This window comes from Strongylocentrotus purpuratus, unplaced genomic scaffold (assembly GCF_000002235.5).
Source record: "Strongylocentrotus purpuratus isolate Spur 01 unplaced genomic scaffold, Spur_5.0 spur5_contig_844, whole genome shotgun sequence".
NCBI classification, from domain to species: domain Eukaryota; kingdom Metazoa; phylum Echinodermata; class Echinoidea; order Camarodonta; family Strongylocentrotidae; genus Strongylocentrotus; species Strongylocentrotus purpuratus.
The window spans coordinates 1,668,509-1,684,965 of NW_022145551.1; positions in this window are offsets into that span (position 1 = coordinate 1,668,509).

Sequence of the window (16,457 nt, forward strand, 5' to 3'; positions counted from 1 at the left end):
ATGAATATGATATCATTGAACAGAGACTAAGTTATTCTTCATCATGAAATAGATTTTAAAGTCATATTGGTTATGAACGTTTAATTAGGAGCTATTAAAGTGGTGTAGACTTTTACTTTGATACGCATTGTATTATTATAATTAATAAACTATTAGGTAAGGGCGCTACAGAGTAATCCAGTATTGATTCTATACAATATATAGGTAATTACCGACGGTCCTATTTTCCAATTGAAGCTCTTAACAAAATTGATTATGACTTGTGTTCTCTTAATGGCTACCACTCATCGATACCTTAACAACTTGATTATATCAGTTTATATATCAGTTTATATATATATATATATATATATATATATATATACAAATTAACGCTTTTAAAATTACTTCTAATATGCTGCTTTTGATGAAATATATCTGTTATTTTTAATTTTCTACTGCACAATCTTCATCATCTTAATCTATGATAAGAAATCAAAGGTATTGTTTATAGATGTTGGACAAAGATTTAAACCAAATTTAACTTACAGAATTTTGATCCCGATCTGTGCCACCTTTCCTAGGTCTAATACAACATGAAACATAAAACATTTAATGGGTCACGTGGTCTAAATGATTTAATAATTGTATCAAGATGAACCGAACATAATGAAAGAGTAGGCGGCTCTTCACTTTTAACAAGCGCCCCCTCCACCTCTGATAATTGCCCTAATCAAATCTAAGAGGTTCCGCTTTTGCTTTGACAAGTTCTCATTTTCCTTTGTAAAAAGTGTCCCTTCCCCCTTTCCATAACTACCCCTTTTTACCCTTTATTTTTACATGTATCCCCTTTCCTTTTTGTTTACTAAGTGCCTCTTTTCATTATTATAAATGCCCCCATTTAAAAAAGAACCCCTTTCTCTTTTTATAAATGCCCCTTTTCATCTCTTGTAAATGACCCTATTCAATTATGAGAGATACTCGTTTTACTTTGATAAGTGCCCCTTCCTTTTTTCATAATTTCCCCTTTTCATCTTTGATAAGTGCCCCGTTTATTTTAACATGTGCCTCTTTTGCTTTTTAATAAGAGCCACTTCCCCCATCTCATGAAAGCCCCCTTTCACCTCCAATAAATGCCCCTATTATCTGATCAGCGCCCCTTTTCCTGTCTTGGAATCCAGGGGGGCTTAGCTTTTTGAAGCCCAGGAGTTTTAGGAATTTAATTATGATCAGATGAAAATTCAGGGGCCGTCTTATTGACCGTGGTTGGGTCAAGGGGGGCGGAGCTCCCGCGGTCTCAAGGGTTTTAGGCATTTGATTACGGTCAATGAGATAAGCATATTTTGATACCTTATTTGTGACACTGGTATGTCACTAATTGGCGTGTGGTCCAGGGGGCTGAGCCACATGTAACTCTAGGTTTTAGTCTTTTGATAACGCTCAGATGAACATCCAGGGGCCCATCTTAAGGTCATTGGTGGGGTCCAGCGACAGAGCCCCTGGAAGACCAGGGTTTTTTATTTCTTTTTAATTACGGCCAGGTGAGCATCCAGGGACCCACCTTAAGGCCCTGACATGAAGGCTTCTAATGAGCATATTTTTGCCCGACTGTAAATTTTGGAAGTTGTAGTTTTTCCAACAATCTCGTATACAATTATAATTTATAACAAATATTAGGGAAAAATCCTTGAAAATCATGTCATTTTAGCAACATTTGTAGATCACAGGAGGAATCGAATTAGAAATAATCCAGGTTCGATTTTTTTTAATTTTTTTAATTTTAATTTTTTATTTAATTTGTTATTATTTATCTATTTATTTTACTTATTTATTTTTATTTATTTATTTATTTATTTATTTATTTATTTTTTTTTTTTTGGGGGGGGGCTCATTTCTTCTCACTCATATAATACAAACACACACGATTTCCCACCTCTCACAATATTTCCACAATAGACACGTATCGCTATTACCAAATCCACCGTTGATAATTATAGGGGCATACGGCATGTTTGGGAAATTTAATAACTGTTTCTTTTATTTAAATGGAATATTAATTTTTGTTTTGATTCAATTCATGTTCATTATTTGTTTTCTTTTTAGTTGAAATATAGGATAATTTTTACTCCTTTAGAGCTGATTTTTTTTCAGAGGGGGTGGGGCTTTTTCTGGAAGGGGAGGGGGGTGACTGTGGACTTTACGTTTTACTATAACAGTGTCTGTAGCATAAAACATAAATGAAGAGTACAAAGCACATAATTATATTACTTGTGTAAACACACTTTATTTATCACCGCAATTATGTAATCAAAATTGATATCACTATCTAACTGGAATAATAATTAGTACACAGAGAGGGTTGTATATCATTTATATATTAGTATAAATTAATAACATTAATTAATAATAGTATTAACCCTAATAAGGCCGGGGGCCATTATGGCCCCCCCCCCACTCCACAATTTTTCCGATTGCTCGGGAATGCATATGGGTGGCGCCCCGCCGCTCGCTGATTTTGTTATTTCGAGTCTTGCGCAACTTTTTAAATAGTTTTTTTGAAAATCGGACCTACGGTTACAAGGTCACGTGACCTTTTGTCTTTGCATGTCAGCCCGAAAATCGCTCATTTTCGTGATTTGTGTACAAAACATATGGAAAAGTCATTTTTCCTAAAAACAGATCAAACATGGGTTATTGGGTCTTGTTTAAAGTTTAGGTGGTTGTTTTTGGAGTCAAAATAGTTGAATTGTAGTAAGAATGAAATGAAGAAAAAAAAACAAAAAAAACAATGAAATACATAAGTTAAAAAACAATGAAATACATATTATCAAAACAAGGGATAACATAAGGAATAAGCTGACTCTTCCAAAAAAAATTTGGCGTATTATTATTCAGAATGGTCTAATGAATATATGTAGTGAAAAAGAATGCTTAAATATGAATAATATATGATTTATGGGTAAAAATGTGATTTTTATGACTTTATTTGCATAAATTACCATAAATATGCAAATGAGTAAATTTAAAAAAAAATTAAAATTATCATATTATTCTATACACTTCACTTGACATGCGTGCAAATTTTCGCGGCGATCGGCCGCTTTGCGGCCGAGATCTTAAGGGGGGGGGGGGGCATAATGCCCCCCCCCCCCCCCCGCGGCCGTAGTAAGACCTCAAATAGCCCGGCCTTTTTAGGGTTAATTGATTAATTAATAATTAATTAATTTATCCAGTCCGGATCGATATGATAATTTACCAAATATATCTATTAGTAGGCAGTTTTCCCGGCAATTTTTTTAAAATAATGTCTTGCATTGTACTACCCTCATATAACTTCTATTACTGTAATATGCTTTGTATTGTATTATTCTATTATTGCAAATTATGTCCTGAAGTATGTTAAACTTTAACTTATGTGTATTTTACTTTCTTTCTTGAATTACTTGATGGTCGTATGCCCACAATACATTTTCCATACAACTGCGCCAGAAGTGTCATTTTTGACAGACATGGCGCATTATAAATGTTCACTATTATTTATTATTTATTAGTATTAGTCAAAACACATCTTTCAAATGATGGGTAATAAGAGGTTCCATTTCATTTTGTGAGAGGGTGGGGAGGGGGTAGGGAGGTTGGTGGCTGTCACAGTATTGATGAGCTTCCGTTGTCATGGATGAAATGAGAGTGACGTTGATTGTACGACGACGATGTGTTGTTTCACAAGTTCCACTAGACGTTACCAGTTACTCCGCCGATGCCTTGTAATAAAAGGGTAAAAATAACACACATGAAAACGACATATAGTTAATCAGCAGAGTATTAACTGTTGCACGAAAACATGAGGGTCTGCGCTTGAAATATAGCAATAATAATGATACAGAGTGCATGAACAAGGGAAAGATCCTAGGAGAGCTACCAACTGGTCAGCTAAAGATTCTTAATAAGGCTCAGCCTCGGGAGGGACTATAATATTCGTGATATGACGTTGAGCGCTACCGATCGTTACACATTATGATAATACATTATTATGAAAAAAATTGTACCTTTATTTTTTTCTCGTTAGACGTCATCATTTTTTTTATTATATCGTTTTTTGTTTTGTGTGGTAGCTTAACAAGCCTGCTGATATGGGTATGGTGCGGAAGATAGTCTATGCCTTTTCTTTTCTCGTCCTTTCCTCTTCTCATTTTCTCACCTTTCTGGCCTTTTCTGGATTTGTCTACATTCTGACTACTCAGTGAGATGAGTGGGGCACGTCCAACCCTACCTGTAGCTTAAGAAATGGTTACACATAATAATGTTGAGCTTAAAGTAATTCAAAATGCGAGGAATACATTATATTAAGTAATTCATGGTAAATCTTACCCTTTTCGCTGGAGCGCAATTAGGATTACCCGTTACAGTCTGGCAACTCTCTTCCTCGAGGGTAGCGGTGTCCAAATCTCCCGATTCAACTAAATATAATAACATGATGATATAAAGGTAATCATCAATACCCTGTTGGTCGAATGTAAATCGTCGAATAACATGATATGTATCTTTGAGCAAAATTCTGATATATGTAATATTTCCTAAATAATAAACAACTGTATTCTTTAATGTGTTACTCGATTGACATCTTCGGCTGGTTCGGTAATTTTTATAAATGTTGTTTAAACGTTACACTACAGACTACAAGGTTCAGGATAAACATTCAGAGATTCGAACATACATAATTCAGTACAAAACTCTAACATCAATAGGTTAAATACGCTAATTATTTGTTTCCGATTGTAATAATGTATAACTATACTGGTCATTCAAGTCTGGGTTTCAATTTTAAAAACAACCTTAAAAATAATTCTTTCTTATACAGGTTTTGAAACGTTTGAGACTTTGAATGATGAAATCTTCATCTTTCCTGTACGAAAGTTGGTTTCCATTATTGCGCATATTGCTCCGGTTGTCTCATTTTCGCCAGCACAAACGTAAGCTAGTTCGCGTATATAGCAGACGGCAATCGGCGGATCAGACGACACTTGATAGTGATTTTGTATGTGAGATTGCTTTGCTAAATATAAAATACAAGAATCTTTTCCATATCTTTAAACTATAATTGATATCTGATAATTAAACAGTTAGTAAAATAAACCTACCAAACTACATAATACAATGAAATACCTGACTGAAAGTAGGGGAGTTCGATGTTATGCACAATTGCACACTTCTGTTAATAATTGAATAGTCCATGGTGGTGATGAATATTCATGTTTTTGCTTACCTCGGCAAAATACTTGCCTATACTAAATGGACAAATTACGGCGGGGGGGGGGGGGGGGTCGGATGAAATGGACATAATGAACAAATCAGAACTGATCTATGATAATTCATGCTTCTTATCCTTCGTGTGCTTGATTTATAACCGTTCAATCGCGTAATGAATTGAATCCAAAGTTCGACTTGTTGTACATGTGCTATATAAGCAATGGCGAGCTTGCGACCTATTTTGATAAAATTACGGTGGGTGAGCTTTCAAAAGTCAATGGAACATGAGGGTTCAAATGAAAGAGCTAGTTCTAACGTACGTCGGGGTGGATGTGCTTTTCGTTTTTTTTCGTTTTTTTTTTTTTTTTTTTTTTAACGACATTTTTGGTAAAATTCCATAGGCTAACGTACATGTTAGGCCGCTGGACCCTGGCGATAGGGGACGTTCTCAAATGAGACTAAACGGATTTATATGATTGATCACTACGATTTGAAGCAGATTGGGATTTTTCTTCAAATGCTAATTGTAAATACACATTGAAAATTGAATCAATGAGGAAGAATTAAAAAGAAAATGTATAATGCAGTTTCTCCCGGAATGTTGTCGCCTGTGCGGTGGCTAAAAATATAATATCCAAAAATAATTGCTTCTAATTAGAGGCTAATGACTTTTAGAATGTGTTTTGTCGTCATCATGGTGATTATGTGCAGGTGAAGTTTAAAAGTATTTTTTTTTTGGTAACCCACTGGGGGTATTTAACAGTTAGTTTGTAAACACAGTCCTTGCCAGCTATAACGTATAATACATACGGGGGGGGGGGCCTTAACCATAGCGTTCCGCACACTGACACGATCAAAGGAGCTCCAAATAGTTCCACACACATAGTTTACAGTCTTTATTATTATGGATAGGAACTATTTGGAGCTCCATGAATTGACATTTGATCGCGTACGTATGCGTGTGTCTAACTCTATCTCCCTCTCCCTCTCTCTCTCCCTCTCTCTCCCTCCCTCCCCTCTCTCTTTCTCTCCCTCCCCTCTCGCTCTCTCTCTCTCTCCATCTTCCTCCCCTCTCTCTCTCTCTCTCTCTCTCTCAATATGCTATGGTCTAAACTAACCAAGACGTATAGGCATATTAGCTTCATAATAGATATCGCCTTAGAAAGGGCTGTTAGGTAGGCCTTATTTAATCAGTACTGTTGTAGAGGCACGTTTTTAAAAATAGCTACCAACGTAATTTAGATAAGGCAGCTAATTTTCTTTGTTATGTTTAGTACACAATACCAGGTAGGTTTAAAGCTAGGTTTAGAGTAAGGTTCGTCTGTCGTTTATTAATTTTTTCATTAAAAAAACAAACAGAAATCATGCCTCTACAACTGAATAAATAATGCATACCAGATTAAGCATCATGGTCCATGATATCAAGCTCACGTCAGGTTGCAATCGCATCCTATCAATCAACTCAGCCCTGCCCCTTGTAGCTATTTGCAAGCTGGTTTAAACCTTTATTACTGAAACAACTTAAAACACTTCAAATGGCTCAATAAAGTCTGTGCTTGAAATTATCTTACCGCTTTTAGGTTCAGACGTAGATGACGAGTCTCCGCTTGAATCAGCATGAACACGCACCACCATCATCACCACCATTGATAAGATGAATAACTTCATGACTGCTTTTGATAACGGCTAATGTATGTAAGGATCAACGAAAACAGTGTTGCAAATTTGTGTTTCACTAGCTGATGACAACTTTAAAAATGTATAATTTTGCTATCTATTTTCATAAGATATTGCTCAAATTTTAATTTTTTATTTGTCTCACCTTTCTGCTTTTATTGAAACTATTAAAAAATATCATGGTTGACTTTCTCTTTAAAGTACTATGTCCCATTTGCAGGCCAAACAATGAAAAGGTCAAATTCCAACGGCATTTGAAAGACAATACTAATTTAGAACTTCCCTCAAAACGAAAGGGCTTGAAAACGGTCGTACATCGTACGCTTTGTGCTGCACAAAGATTCAATAAGTTTAATTTCGGTTATACAATTAGTGGGTTATTGATGTAGATAAATGCTCATGTACCTGTTACAACTCATTTTATGTATGTTATTACCAAAGATACAAAGATATCAGTCACTCAATAGTGTCTGACAGTGAAGTCTATACAGTATAGAAGGTAAACGGTTTCTTTTTGCAAAAGTTAAATACTAGGACACTGCTAATGTTTAAATTTCACAGATAGGACAGACATGAAACGGGAAGATATAAAAGACCAGAAAAAACGCTCCCGAATCTACGATTCTGTGAAAACTGTAATATGAATCTTGTAGGAGATGAATTCAATATAATTATGAAATGTGAAAAGTATAAAGATTTACGAGTAGATTTTATTTAAAAAAATAGTAATCTGGAAGAACAATTTAGTAATTTGGATAGTCAAGAAAAATTCATATTTATAATGAAATTAGACAATAAAGTTATAATAGATATTTTTCCTTCGTTCACCAAAAACATAATTGCAATGAGGGGTAATCTTTTAGATACAATGTAATAACAAAGTAGAAATGTACAATCTTATGCTCTTGGTTTAATTCTGCAGTAGGTCGCAGTTATGAATAAGTACTATTACGTCATTTATTTTAGGCATTCCATGTACCTCATTTACCTATTTTGTATGGCATGAGTTATAATTTATTTTAAAAAGTGTTGTTTATGTTTTAAATATCTAAATTTTCGGATGTAAATTGGTACATTATATTACTATATGCATTATGTCATGTTATTACTAAAAGAAAAAAAAAAGGGTTTCTACTGGATATAACTTTCCTTCTGTTTTGCTATAAACACTGCATTGTAAATTGATTTATACGGTATATATGTTTACAGAATATTTATTTGTTGCATTACATTGTAAATTGACTTATATGACATATATGTTTTCTAACAGAATATTGATTTGTTTACATTGTAAAGTGATTTATATGTTTATAAGCAGAATATTGATGTACATCAATGAAGTTTAATAAATATAATACAATACCATAAATGACATATTCATAATTCCTGCAAAGTTCTACAGAATTTTATGTTGGCTACAAAAGGGACATCTTTAAAACAGTTGGTTAATATTTTACACATAGGCGGTGAACAAAAAAGGACCATACATGTTTGTTGGGTAAGACAAAGAACCAACACTAGGTAATGTTTAACCAATTTCTGGTACATTTTACCTAACTACAAACATGCAATAATAATAATCGCTCATACGCAACTTTGAGTTTGCAAACAGTCAGTATTTTGAATACCAATATAATTATATTCAAATACCAATTTATGAAGGTAGGCGTAAGACACTAGCACCCTTTAGACCTCCCGTTAACGAGATCACTGGGCCATCGTACCCCTTAAAATTGCCAAAGCATAGCTCCTGATTAATTTGTACTAAAAGCCCGTGGCAGCAAGAAGCGAACAAATGTCTAAAGAAATGCAGACCTACGCTCAACAACTGAATATACATTAATTATTCCCAAATTCTGAATCTCAACGACCGTAAAACGTTTTATAGCGGCTGCTTCGGAAGATAATTAACCTGTCTTGCCACTTTTAAAGATCCCATTAAAACATACATCTTCCCTCAGTAATACAGATTGATTCACCTATCTAACAGTTTATTGTTTCTCTTCACATTCTTTTACTTAGTAAGCGATAAGGTAATTTTTGTTTTAGCGCTCCTAAATAATCGATATCATTGTCAATACAATTACAAACTGACGGAATCAGAAAGACGTATCATGTCCAACAAGCATAACGTAAGGGATATTGGTCCTACCTGATTTCGATGCGGTGTTCGAGTAGAATTATGTGAGATGATGATATACTTTATCGTAGCTTGATGTGGCGAAGTGTCTCTATCCAGATATCTGTTGAAACAGTTGAATTACGGTCTAGATAGCTTCTAGTATTATAGAATATCGAAGCCTGAAATGACCTTCTGCTCGTAACCGACAAGTCACCGCATTCATATTAAATTGCAAAAAGTGTTCAACAACACGATGGTGGATGAAACTATCTAATATTCGAAGATATATGACCTTCAGACCATATTGTTTCATTATTTTTTATTCAATCAATCAACGTCAAGGAATAATTGATTTATCGTCGCTCTTCAATTTATTATTTCACCTTTGAATGTACTTTCATTCTTATGCATCCAGCGTTCAAAATACACGGGGGCGATGGACGATTCGCCCCCGTGAGCTCCATATTCGCCCCCGTCAGGTTTCCCACGGGGGCGATTGCAAAATAAAAAATCGCCCCCGTGGAATTATAAAAAAATATTATCTTTTCTTATATAACTTTAACACAATATTGAGTATCAATTTTCAAACCTTAAACCAATGAAATGGAACTTAGATGACGCTTTCCCTCCCATCTCTATGAGTATAACCGATACAAACAACGGAAGCTCGCAGTGCACAGCTAATGCGGCCGTCATACTGCGCCGGTAGTACCGGTGTGCACGCTGACGCCCAATATCTGCTGGAGCTGGAGACGATCGCGCAAGGACTGAAACATGGAGAAGTTTTTCGTTGTGAAAAGTGTGAATCCCATGAAATCTGGTTGTTCTAAAAAACCAGCAAATAATGTAACTCGACCAATAAATCAATATTGAGAAGAAGATCGGCAAAGATGTTGCAGGGGGCGGATCTAGGCGGTTTAGGGGGTTAAATCCCCCGACCCCCCTTGGGCTGCCAAGTGAAAATGTGATGTGCATAGAAAAATGCCATCATGTGTCCAGACCTAAACAGTAGTAGTAGATTTCAGTAGATGCCAGGAAAACATCACTAACGGGGGTTCAAAATAGCACCAAAAAATCGCCTCGCGGCTCGTGGACGATGCTCCGCATGTTAGTAGATGCCAGGAAAACATCACTTACGAGGGTTCAAAAAAGCAACAACAAAAATCGCCTCGCCGCTATACGGCTAATGGACGATGCTCCACATCGTATTTGGTTTACCCCCCCCCCCACCCTTAGCAAAAAGCTAGATCCGCCCCTCGGTTTTGGAAGGATATGGTAAAGACTAGAAAGTAAAGAAAGATTGTAAATAAGGTTGCTCCGAATAATGAGGAGGACATTATGTGCAGAACGGGAAGAAATGGGGAGAATGTCATAACTGGCAGACGCGGATCCAGGATTTCTTAGGGGGAAGGGGGGGGGGGGGCAAATTTGAAATTTTGCGAGCCAAATATTGGTACGTAATGGTGACAAGCATTGACGTAATGAGGGGGGGATGCAGGGAGGGGCTATTTTCCCACTCCCTTCTCCGCAAAGCGCCGAAGCTTTGACGTTTCATTAAGTCATTAGTGAAAGAAGGCGATTCGTTGCCCGTTCTCGAAAATAATCCTCGTCTGAATTCAGTTAACCCCTCCCCCTCCCCCTCTTGCACGAAGCGCGGAAGCTTTGACGTTTCATTAAAGTATTAGAGAAAGAAGACGATTCGTTGTACCGTTCTCGAAAATAATCCTCGTCTGAATTCAGTTTCCCCCTGCCGCGCGAAGCGCGGAAGCTTTTACGTTTCATTAAATCATTAGAGAAAGAAGGCGATTCGTTGCCCGATCTCGACTCATAAACTTCGTCTGAATTCAGTTTCCCCCTCGAGCGCGATATGTGGAAGCTTTGACGTTCCATTGAATTATTAGAGAAATAAGACGTTTCGTTGTACCGTTCTCGACTCTTAACCTTGTCTGAAGCCAGCCCCACCCCCTCTTCCACGAAGCGCGGAAGCTTTGACGTTTCATTAAAGTATTAAAGAAAGAAGTCGATTTGTTGTACCTTTCTCGACTCTTAATTATTGTCTGAATTCGGTTCCACCACCCCCCTCCTGCGCGAAGCGCGAAAGCTTTGACGTTTCATTAAAATTATTAAAGAAAGAAGACGATTCGCTGTACCGTTCTCGACTCGGCTCAAGGGTTTTAGGTACTAAATTGCGGTCAGCTGAGTATCAACGGCCCGCCTTAGGGCCCTCGGTTGGGTCCAGGGCCAGAGCCCCGCAAGCCCAGGGATTTTAGGCGTTTAATTACGGTTAATACCTTATTTTGTTGTGACAATGGCAGTTAACTATTTTTTTCTTACTTGCTCTCTTTCTTTCCATTTCTCTTTATATACTATTTCAAAAAAAAGTGGAGGGAGGGGGGGGGGGGGGAAGGACCTCAAGGCCCCCGATCCCCGCCGTTCCACGGGCCCTGACGTGTAGACCCCTAGGCATCTCAAGAAGCATATTTCTTGTCTGGCTGTAAACTTAGGAATTTGTCATTTTACAACAAACGCATAAAAAAGTATAATTTACTAAAAAATATCGGAAATTATGTCATTTCAGCATTAGAAATAAACCACGTTTGAATTTTATTTCCCCCGAGCCCCCTCCCCAATCAGTACGCCAGTGCCCCCCCACCCCTGATTTACACTTTGTTGGCAACTGATCTCTCCTACGTTTTTTCTTTCTCTCTTTTTTTCTTTCCCTTTCCTTTCCCTTCATTCTCTCTCTTTTAGGTTTTCCATCTCCCCTTCTTTTCACCCTTTTTTCTTCTTCCTCACTTTTGGTCCCTTTTAGCTCTTTCTTTTTTTCATTTACCTTCCTTCTCTCTTTTTTTTTAGCAGGGGCGGGGGGAGGCAAAGGCCTTTTGCCCCACCCCCATCCCGATCCGCAACTTGTTGGCGGGAAAATTGCAACTGATATCCCCCTTCTTTTATTTACTTCTTTCTCAATTTTCCTTCCCTTTATTTCCTCTTTAGTGACTGGTCCCTCGGAAACTAGTGCTAAGCCAGTCACAGATAATTCATGATTTCAACTGATGCCTGTCAGTGTATAGTAAACTCCTATATTCCTTGGTATTTTATCATTATCATTTATTTCAGTCGGCATTTTCCCTCTTAAAAAAATTACTTGTTACATAGCTGTATACTTTTATCCCCGTGATCAGTTGCGGATCCAGGGGGGAAAAAAAGAAGGAAACAAAAAAAAGGGGAATTTTTTTTTTTTTGCTGTTGAAAAAAAAGTGTTCCCATTCTTGTAGCTACTTGCGGCCTCTATATAACAAACAATGCCTAATCGGTGACCATTGGTCCCCCATGATCCTCTTTGTCTTATGTTAACTGAGAGCTGAGTTGATGAGATAAACACCTGTCCAGTGACCTTGTAGGGCGGTCTAATCCCTCCTGTAAACTATGGCAGATAAGCTTTAAGTCTAACGTTAACGTTAAATTTGTTATTAAAATGTAGAGTTCAGCCCTTGGCCTTAGGCCTAATTTAGGTCGTAACTGTTACTGTTTGAAAATCTTAGGTAAAATTAGAAGGTTCTCATGGTTATAGACCAAGTAATTGAGAAAAAAAGTTTACCCGTCACTGAGACCAGGTCAATCAATCTTCTAGATCCATTATTAGGGTCTAACGCTAGTAGATATAATGTAGATGCAGGCGCGGATCCAGCGGGGGTGAGCGGGCCTTGCCCCCCCCCCCCCTTCCGCAAAAGAGAGAGAGAGAGAAGGAAAAGAAGAGAAAGGAAAAGAGGAGAGAAAGGGACAGAAAGCAGATGAAGAAGAAAAGAAAAGGGGGACGAAGGAGATCGGTGGGTTTGCGAAAGGGCCTTGCCTCCCAGGCTGTTGCCTCCCCCCGCCCCCGTTAAAAAAAAAGAGAGAGAAGGAAGGAAAAGGAAAAAAGGAGAGCTAAAAGGGACCAAAAAAGAGGAAGAAGAAAAAAAAGGGTGAAAAGAATTTCGATACGGTGTTCGAGTAGAATTCTGTGAGATGATTTTTTATTTATTTATTTATTTCGCATCTTTATACAGAGTAACATGTTCAGCTAAAAATCATTACAAAACATTGTTAAAAACATTAAAATAGGCTGGTTTACAACAGGGCTCTGTTTAAAAAACAACATAAAAATGACAATGAACAATATTATATATAGAAATGACAGGGGTAACGAAAGCTAACACACACACCTGTTTACCACCTGTTTACAAACTAAAAATTACATTAAAATCAAGCATAAAATGAATTTGACCTCACTGCAACCCCCTCCTCCACCTTCATTAAAAAAAGCTATTTATTGCCAGGTTTGATACATTTTTTGAAAATGGCTAAGGACTGGGCAGATCGGCATTCATCGGACAAACAGTTCCATTCATTTACACTAACTGGTACAAATGTCCTCCGATAAAATTGAGTTTTGCATTGAGGGATACGTAATAACAGCCTGTTGGTGCTTCGTGTTACACGTGTAGAGACATTGTCATTTAGAACAAATTTACTACTTAACTGGGATGGTGCTACCCCACTTACACATTTATACACCATGCATGATATTGACTTGTTAAACAGTTCTTTTAGAGTAGGCCAGGCTAGTATTCGAAAAACTGTTTCCGATGAGGTTTCCCAAGTATATCCACTTACAATATAAGCTGCGCGCTTGTGTAGCGTGTTTAATATTTTGTAGTTAGATTCGGATGAAGATGACCAGACGGTTGAACAATATAATGCATGGGGGAGAACAAATCCCCAATATAATCTTTTGAGTTGATCAACATTAAATATATACTTGTTTCTTCTAATTAGGCCAAGTTTTTGTTTCATGACTTTTGCAATAGAAGTAACATGAGATTTGAATGTCAGAGTATCATCAATCGACACCCCCAGACACTTATATTCAGATACACATTCTAGTAAGGTACCATTAATTATAACAGATATTTTTTTATCCTGCAAGGTATTCAATCGTTGTCGAGAACCAAGAAGCATCACTTTCGTTTTTTTATCATTAAGTACCAATCTATTTTTAGATGTCCACTTGTAGACTTCATTCATTGCAGAATTTAGTTGACTTTCAACCGATTCAAGATTACTGCCACTAACATACAGAGTTGCATCGTCAGCAAACATGACAACTTTTCCTGACTTTATACTGGAAACCAAATCGTTAATATATATTGTAAACAACAGGGGCCCTAAAACAGAGCCTTGTGGTACCCCAGAGATAGTTGACCTTGTATTGGATAATTTACCCCCTATTTCTGTCAATTGATCCCTAAAGCAAAAGTAGGATTTAAACCATGCCAATGCATTCTCAGAGCATCCTATCATAGAAAGTTTGTTCAGCAATACATCGTAGTTAACAGAATCAAAGGCTTTACGCATATCAATAAACGCTACCCCACAAAATTTACTCCTATCAACTTCAGTTGCCCAGTCATCAACCATACACAATAGAGCACTTTCACATGAATGCTTTGGTATAAAGCCAAATTGACTTTCACTGAAGAAATCGCTATTTAATAAGTATGTCTGTAAATGCGTTTGTACCCATTTCTCCAAAATTTTTGAAACAATTGACAATAAGGATATTGGTCGATAATTTTCTATACATAATCGATCACCGCCCTTAAAAATAGGGCGAATTTTGGCCAAGCACCATGCTTTTGGAAAGTGCCCTTTTGACAAAGAAAGGTTGAAAATATAAATAAGACCATCTATTACATTTGTGGCATATTTCATCATTTTCAACATTTTAACAGAGATGTCATCAGGCCCTGTCGCTTTTTTTACAGAATGGCTATCAATTTCTTTTACAACAAAATCGTAGGTGATTGAAGGAATATCAAAAATTTGACGATCAACATGATCAAAGTCCTCACAATTCTCCTGTGGCAATGGACAACTGACAATTACATCTGGACTTGTGGTTTCACTAGCTCTCCAATCTGTTTTTCCCAGGAGTTCTGAAACACTATCAATAAAGTAGTCGTTCAGTTTTTCGGCAACAATTTCAGGCTGATAAATTTCAACATCATTAATATTCAATTTTATGGAAAGCTGACCAGTGCTAGAGGACAGTTGCTTTAGAATAGACCATAATGCACCGGGGTCACCAGACTTATCTTGCAATAAACCCTGTATATACTTTTGTTTAGATTTTTTAGTTAAACTTGTTACCATGTTACGTATTCTACGATATTCTTTCCATAATCCTGAGGAGTTAAACTTTAAAGCCTTGTTATGGAGATACTTTCTTTTATTTATCAATGTAATAATTTCACCTGTGATCCAAGGAGAGGGTTTTTTCCTCATTCTTTTGCGTTTATATGGCATATGTTTATTAATAACTGCCATTACTTGATTGTACCACAATTTCCAAGCTGTGTCAACGTTGCTAACACAAGCTAATTCTCTAAACATTAAGTTAAAGAGATCGTTGACAAAATTTTCCTGCTTAAATTCTTTTAAGTTTCTGAATTTGATATCGTTATGAACATTCCCAGCACTTCTAGAATGTAAACATGTGAATATCAAAAAATGATCACTAATGTGAGTTTTTATGACACCTGAAATACTGTGATCGTCCGGACATGTTGTATAAATATGGTCAATAAGTGTTTTAGAATGCTGGGTCACACGAGTAGGAATCTCAATCAACTGTGACAAAAGTGATCCCTGCATTACAGTCATAAGAGATCGTGTCGATGAATCGACATTGTCAGAAAGTAGGTCACAGTTGAGGTCCCCCAATATAATCAGTTCACAATCAAAATCTAGAGCATTACTCATCATAGCAGACATTAAATCAAAATAATCAACTGAAGAGTTCGGCGGACGGTACATAACACAAATTAAAAATGATTTCACGTTCCGTACCTTGGTTTTTATCCAAATAGTTTCTAAGTTTAACCCAAGATCTTTCACATGTTGAAAGTGGAGGGTGTTCTTCAAATAAATCATCACGCCCCCACCATGCCTACTTCTATCTTTCCTTAGTAAATCATAACCATCAATATGCAGTTCGTTGTCACTAACCGTGTTATCACAATGAGTCTCAGTAAGGCCAATGATGTCGAAGGGAGAATTTCTTAACAAATACCTTAGGTCTTCAAGTTTATTTGGTAAGGAATTAACATTCAAATGACACATACGTAATCCTCGTTTTGAAATAACTGGTATACTTCCATCATCAGCAAGTTCAAGATAGGCTTCTTGATTGCTATTACTGTCTGCATTGTCACTATTTCGAACTGAATCACTTGATCGATTGAAGTCATCAGTGTCTTCATGACTATTGTCTAATCTATGTGACTGTTGAGGAGTCTCCGGGCTGTTTGTAGACAATCTAGCCAGTCTCGTGGGAAAACACGGTCGGACGCTTTCTTGCGGAATTTTGCTTTGCTCGTCATCTGAAAAGACG